Raw genomic sequence first — 6,000 nt, 5'->3', positions numbered from 1 at the left:
CGATCATCCTTATCCAATAACATTTAATTCAAAATTAATTTATTGGATAACATGCAATGGCAATTTAAATTTAAAAGGATAAAATCATATTTCATACATAAAATCTTATTTTACATACAAAATCATATTTTATCTTTTTATCAAATAAAATCATATTTTATCTATAAAATCCAATTTTATACATAAAATCATATTTTACTCAATATATCCATAAGATCATATCTTATCATCAATTGTACCAAAAATAATTAATTTCAAAATTCAATTAAAGGATAAAATATTAAAATTTTCCAAAAATTCAAATTTATCCAAAAATCAATTTTAAAATTTTCGGACTCGAACAATTCGATCCGACGCCTCGTGGACCAATCAAAACAATTTTCGATCGGACCAAAAATAGAATTTTAACATATTAAAATTTAATTTAAAAAATTAAAAATAATTTTTCCCGCGGGCCGCCCGAGACATTCCCGGGCTGCCCGCGCCCCGTAGGGCTCGGGCCGGGCAGCGATGTGATCGCTGCCCAGGGAAGCGCCGCCCGAGACATTCCCGGGCTGCCCGCGCCCCGTAGGGCTCGGGCCGGGCAGCGACGATCGCTGCCCTGGGCAGCGCCGTGCGCTGCCCTGGGCAGCGATCACATCGCTGCCCATGGGCAGCGCCGAAGGATTGATACCCGGTGCAGCGGAAGTTTAAAATTTTTGTATGGAACGATTCCATAATAGGTATCAACCTTACGATTAAATTGTGTGTGTAAAAATTAAATAACGATTATAAAATTTTTACCTTTAATCTCGAATCGAGATTTTGGACACCAACAGATTTCTCTGCTCTTGTTGTATATCCCTGGAACTGATGGACGAACTGTTCTTCAATCAGGTCCACGAATGGATATTTTAATCCCTCTGATAGATTGCACTAGAAAATCTATCAGAAGTTTCTATGAAGAGATTAACGAATTTGATCCGTTAAACCAGACTGTAATTCAAAATCACAGGCTGGATTTTTCTCGAGCAGAGGGAGAGGGGGGGCGGCCACCTTTAAAAAATTAGCTAGGGTTTTCGAAAAATCCTTGTGACCTGTTGTGTGTAATTTCTGTACTGCAATAACTTATTTATAATGTAGGCCACTAACAGCTTAGGGCCCATTAGTCATAAGTTCAAGCCCGACAAGCAAAGCCCGCATGTTCAGAAATTAATATAAAATTCATCGTGACTCCGATTGATAAACCGATTTCACCAATGTGCACAGAAACCATTTCTGCACCTTTTAAAGTCAAGATAAATTTTTCTGAATCCGAATTCAGTGATTTCCAAAAATGGCCATCCCTATGTCATTTTAGGAAATCTTACTCCTCTACTCTTAAATAAGAAGTCCAACTTCTTCGTTCATTAAATTTAACTCTTTAAATTTAACTATCTCAACGAGGATTAAAAATCATACACTGTGTGACCCTCAATGGTTCAGGGATACAGCTAGCCGTGGGCTCACAACTCCTTGTGACTCGGAACAACAATTTCCGACTTGCCCATCGAATCATGGTATGAGCGCCTAGCAACATCGCCCCATGATTCCCTAGGTATCACTGATAGTGCCTACAAGAACCAGTAGATTTTGGTTAGCGTACAGTACGGTCCCTTCATCCAAATATCCCGATCGAATCAACAACCATTGGTATATCGAGAGTCGCTCGAGATTCGATAACTATGCAATACATCTTGAAGATCAAATAGTGACATCGCATGTGCTACTAAGAAACCATTTCTTAAATCACATCATGTACTCTGGCCAGAGATTCGTCACACTAATATCTCCTCAGATCGCATAGGATATCCACACTCGCAAGTATGTGGTGAATCCTTGACAACAAAGCATCGACTCCTATATGTGTTATAACTGTACCCAATCCCGACACCTGATGACCCCAATAGAGTCGGTAAACGAGTCAAAGCACAGTACTAGCATATAGAGTCTCAATGATGTCTCAAGTGGTAAGGACTAATGGTGTACAACCAAAACCGCGGACTTTATCCACTCGATAAGTGATAACCACTTGGAAAGTCCGGATAGGGTAGTTCGATCATTCATCATATGAATATCCATTTGCATGCTTCGAACATCTCTATGTTCCTTACCAATGAAACGTGGTACTCTGCATCGCAAATGCTAGTCTCAAACTCGAGCGATCCTTATCCTTATTATCGGACGGGGTTCAATTGACTAGGAACAGTTTAGAATATACAGTGACTATAAGATGTGTTTCATGATAGACATCTCCATGTTCTACCACATCTTACATACACTATAGTATATTCAAGGTCTTTATCAAAACAACAATAGTATATCACAATATCAGAATATGAAGAAAGACAAAGTCATTGCCATTAATAAAAGTGTAAATAATATTAAACAAAAGATTGTTTATACAAAGAGTCATCAAAGCCCTTAGCCACAAGTTGGCTCACCGGGCACCCACTCTTTCAGGGATCCGAGGCTCTCATTTGAGCACTCCAATTCCTCTCTTCTCTCTGATTCCTAAGCCTTCTAAAGTAGATTTAGGGAGATCTAGGCGTCCTACGGGAAATCCGGAAGTGGCTTAGTGATCTAGGCGTCGTCGCGGAGCTGTGGCCTAGTTTTGAGGCTATCATCAGCAAAGGGCTAACGACGAACGCAGGTATAACTTTGGCTTCCTAAAAATATTTAAGAGTATGTAATAGCTTAATTAAGGCTTTTACAGCATTTATAGTGATGCATGGACTTTTGCATGTGTAGACGCCGTAGAGCAGACTTGTAGGCTTGGACCTAGACGGATGTGCTAGGAGTTGACCTGCAGTGTTAGAGGTACGTAAGTACTGACTGAGATAGCCGGCATGATATTTATACATATATGTGTGATGCATGATGTGTGTGCTGTTTTGACTATGTTTTTACTGTTTTAGCACATGCATATATTTTACGGAGACTGCATCAGGTATGATGTGAGTCATGACAGTTTCCATCGGTGATGAGTTACTCCTTATGGATTCATGTCTTGGGAATATACGAGTACCACGCGGAGTCGCTCTCTTAGCCCGGTACTGTGTATTCCAAGCGCCTTGAGTATAGTGCTTTAACCCTGATTTTAAAGTCATGTGCATGCTCATATTTGTATTTATATCATTGCTTCTATATTGAGCGTAGTCGATCACGCCCTTTATGTTTCGTGTTTTGGGACATCTTGTGGCGGGTCAGGTCTGAGGCTGGACGGTCCGGGTGGTTCCCAGCAGGGTTGAGGTTGCTACCGTGCAGAGGTAGTTTATTAAGGATTCTGATACCCTAATTTCGATTTGTTTGTATAAGTATTATACACTATTTCTATCGTTGGTTGTATTCTGCCGATTGGATTTGTTGTAAATTAGAATTATCCGCTATTTTAACGCTTTAATTATTTTGCTTGCGCTAATCACTCTGATTAGGTAGTGGATCCGGGTTGGGTCGCTACAGGGTCACTACATTTGCAATGATGTACTATATGCATTCGTATTGAGCCTAAATCCTTGATTTCAGCGGGCAAAATGACCCTTTTTGTTTAGACGTTTTGGGGGCTATATTGCGAGTGGCCTGGGTTGTAGAAGTTCACCTAGTGTCAGCATACTCCTTATAGTCGCACCAAAGTCTAGGGGATTGAGATATTTGGCACCACCTCGATCGGGAGAGTCGGTGAGTTTTTACGTGATAACGCTTAATTGTGTCACGCCCAAATTATCCGACTCAATCAGATAAACAAATAATGCAGTAGTGTGAGCAGGGATCATTCCCACGAGAATCAAAAGGTATGTTAATATTTCGGCATCTGAGCTAAAGCATCTGCAAAAGGTATGTTAATATGCAGTTTCTTGAAGATTTCAAGAAACTTTTTAAATTGAGAATCAAACAGCAGTTGCTTAGCTCTATGGGAAAAAGGTAGAGTAGATATATCAACATTATCATTAACTTCATATTTTGAAATCTTACCTTTCTTACCTGCCTTGGAGGAATTTTCAGCACGCACCTCCTCCTTATTCTCTGAATTTTTTGCCCCTTCCATGGCATTCTCTTCTTCCGATTGCTTCTTAGACTGCTCAAACTGTGATCTCGTCACTACCATAATTGCATTCACGCCTTTGGGATTTGGTTCAGTGTTGCTTGGCAAAACTCCAACAGGACGTGTGGACAATTGGGTTGCAATCTGGCCCATTTGAATTTCCAGCTTCTGCAGCATGCTCTCCTGATTCTGCAAGCGAGCCTCAGTACCCGCCACGTACTTCATCATGATCTCCTCAAAACTCGGCTTTTTCTCCTCTTGCTTGGGCTGCCAGTTCTGACTGTAGTTGTTGTTTGAATTGTGTGGTTGTCTTTCTTGATTGCCCATAAAATTCAAAGCCTCAACTTCAAATAACTACTGGTCTTGTTGCATATTCCCTTGTGCTTGATTGACCGGTGCTGTTTTCATGAGTGCCACTTGGTGTGTCAGCGCGTCAATCTTTTTATTCAGGGCCATTAAAGCATCGAATTCTAGAACACCGGCCATCTTCTCTTTCTTCACATCCGGCCACCCAATGTTGCTCTCTGCCTTGTTGCCAATGATTTCCCAAGCTTCAGCTGGCGTTTTCCTGAATAAGCATCCATTAGCTGCAGCATCTAGCATAGAACACACAGAAGGATCTGCTCCATTATAGAACGTCTGGGTTTGTTGGCTTTGTGTGAGATTATGCTGAGGACACATCCTCAACATCTTTTTAAATCTGGTCCACGCCGCATGTAGAGATTCTCCCTCATTTTGCTTGAAAGATATAATATCTGAGAACAACTTCGCCATCTTCGTAGTAGGGAAATACTTGTTCAGAAAGGTCTGAACAAGTTGGTTCCATGTAGTGATGGAACCCGCAGGCAAATCATCTAGCCACTCAACAGCTTCGCCTTGAAGAGAGAATCGGAATAACCGCAGTCGCACTGCATCAGATGTTACCCCATTCACTTTGAACGTGTCGCAGATCGACAGAAAATGCTCCAGATGAGCGTAGGGGTCTTCCACAAATGTGCCCCAAAATCTAGCTTGCATTTGGATCAGCTGAATAGTAGAGGGTTTCAGCTCAAAATTGTTCGCCTCAACAGCGGGGCGAACTATGCTAGATCCATATCTTTCAACTGACGGCCTAATAATATCCCAAACAGTACGGTTGTCCGCCATGTCTTCTTCGAATTCAGATTCTGTTTCAAGTACTAGATTAAGATTCTTCCTTACTTTCCGGATCCTGCTAAGCGTGCATGTTATCTCCAAATCGTGTGGTAGGAAATTTTTGAAAAAGTCTATATCGACGCATGCACTAGCAGATGAGTACCTTACAAACACAAAGAAAAGAAAAAAAATTCAGAATTTTAATAAAATAAAAATAGTCTAATCTCAAGCGAAATAAAAATTCTGATATCAAAATAGTCCCCGGCAACGGTGCCAAAAACTTGACCGGCTAAATCGGAAAAATCAATTAACAAGCGCACCAGGTCAAATTATAATATAGTGGACAAAGGTCCAGATGTCGAATCCACAGGGACTGTATATATATATGAATACCAAATGTATTTATTTCTACTTAATCTAGACTAATCAAAAATAGCGATTTCAGATTTTTAAACTAATAATCAAAAATAGCAATTAAAATAAAATTAATTAAAACGCAACATAAATTTGGATTAATTCAAATATGGGAAAAGTTCGATAAAGGACTCACGTAGGTACCAGACAATTCATGTAACAAGCAGTCGATCTAAGACATCAGACTTAATCTTAATTCACGGGAATTTTTCTAATTTGTTCAAAGGACTCTTTCTAGAACAATCAAACGTATTCAAATTTGACGAAATAATCTTTCGTAATTCTAATCAAATTTGAATGCATGAATAACTGTGAAAATTCAATAAATACCTAAACCGCATAATGAAATCGAATTCCATTTCTAGTCAGTTTTACACTATGTTGAATATCAA

Source organism: Henckelia pumila, chromosome 1 (assembly GCF_033568475.1).
Source record: "Henckelia pumila isolate YLH828 chromosome 1, ASM3356847v2, whole genome shotgun sequence".
In the NCBI taxonomy this organism is placed as follows: Eukaryota; Viridiplantae; Streptophyta; class Magnoliopsida; order Lamiales; family Gesneriaceae; genus Henckelia; species Henckelia pumila.
Note: the sequence above shows the minus strand (reverse complement) of the source record.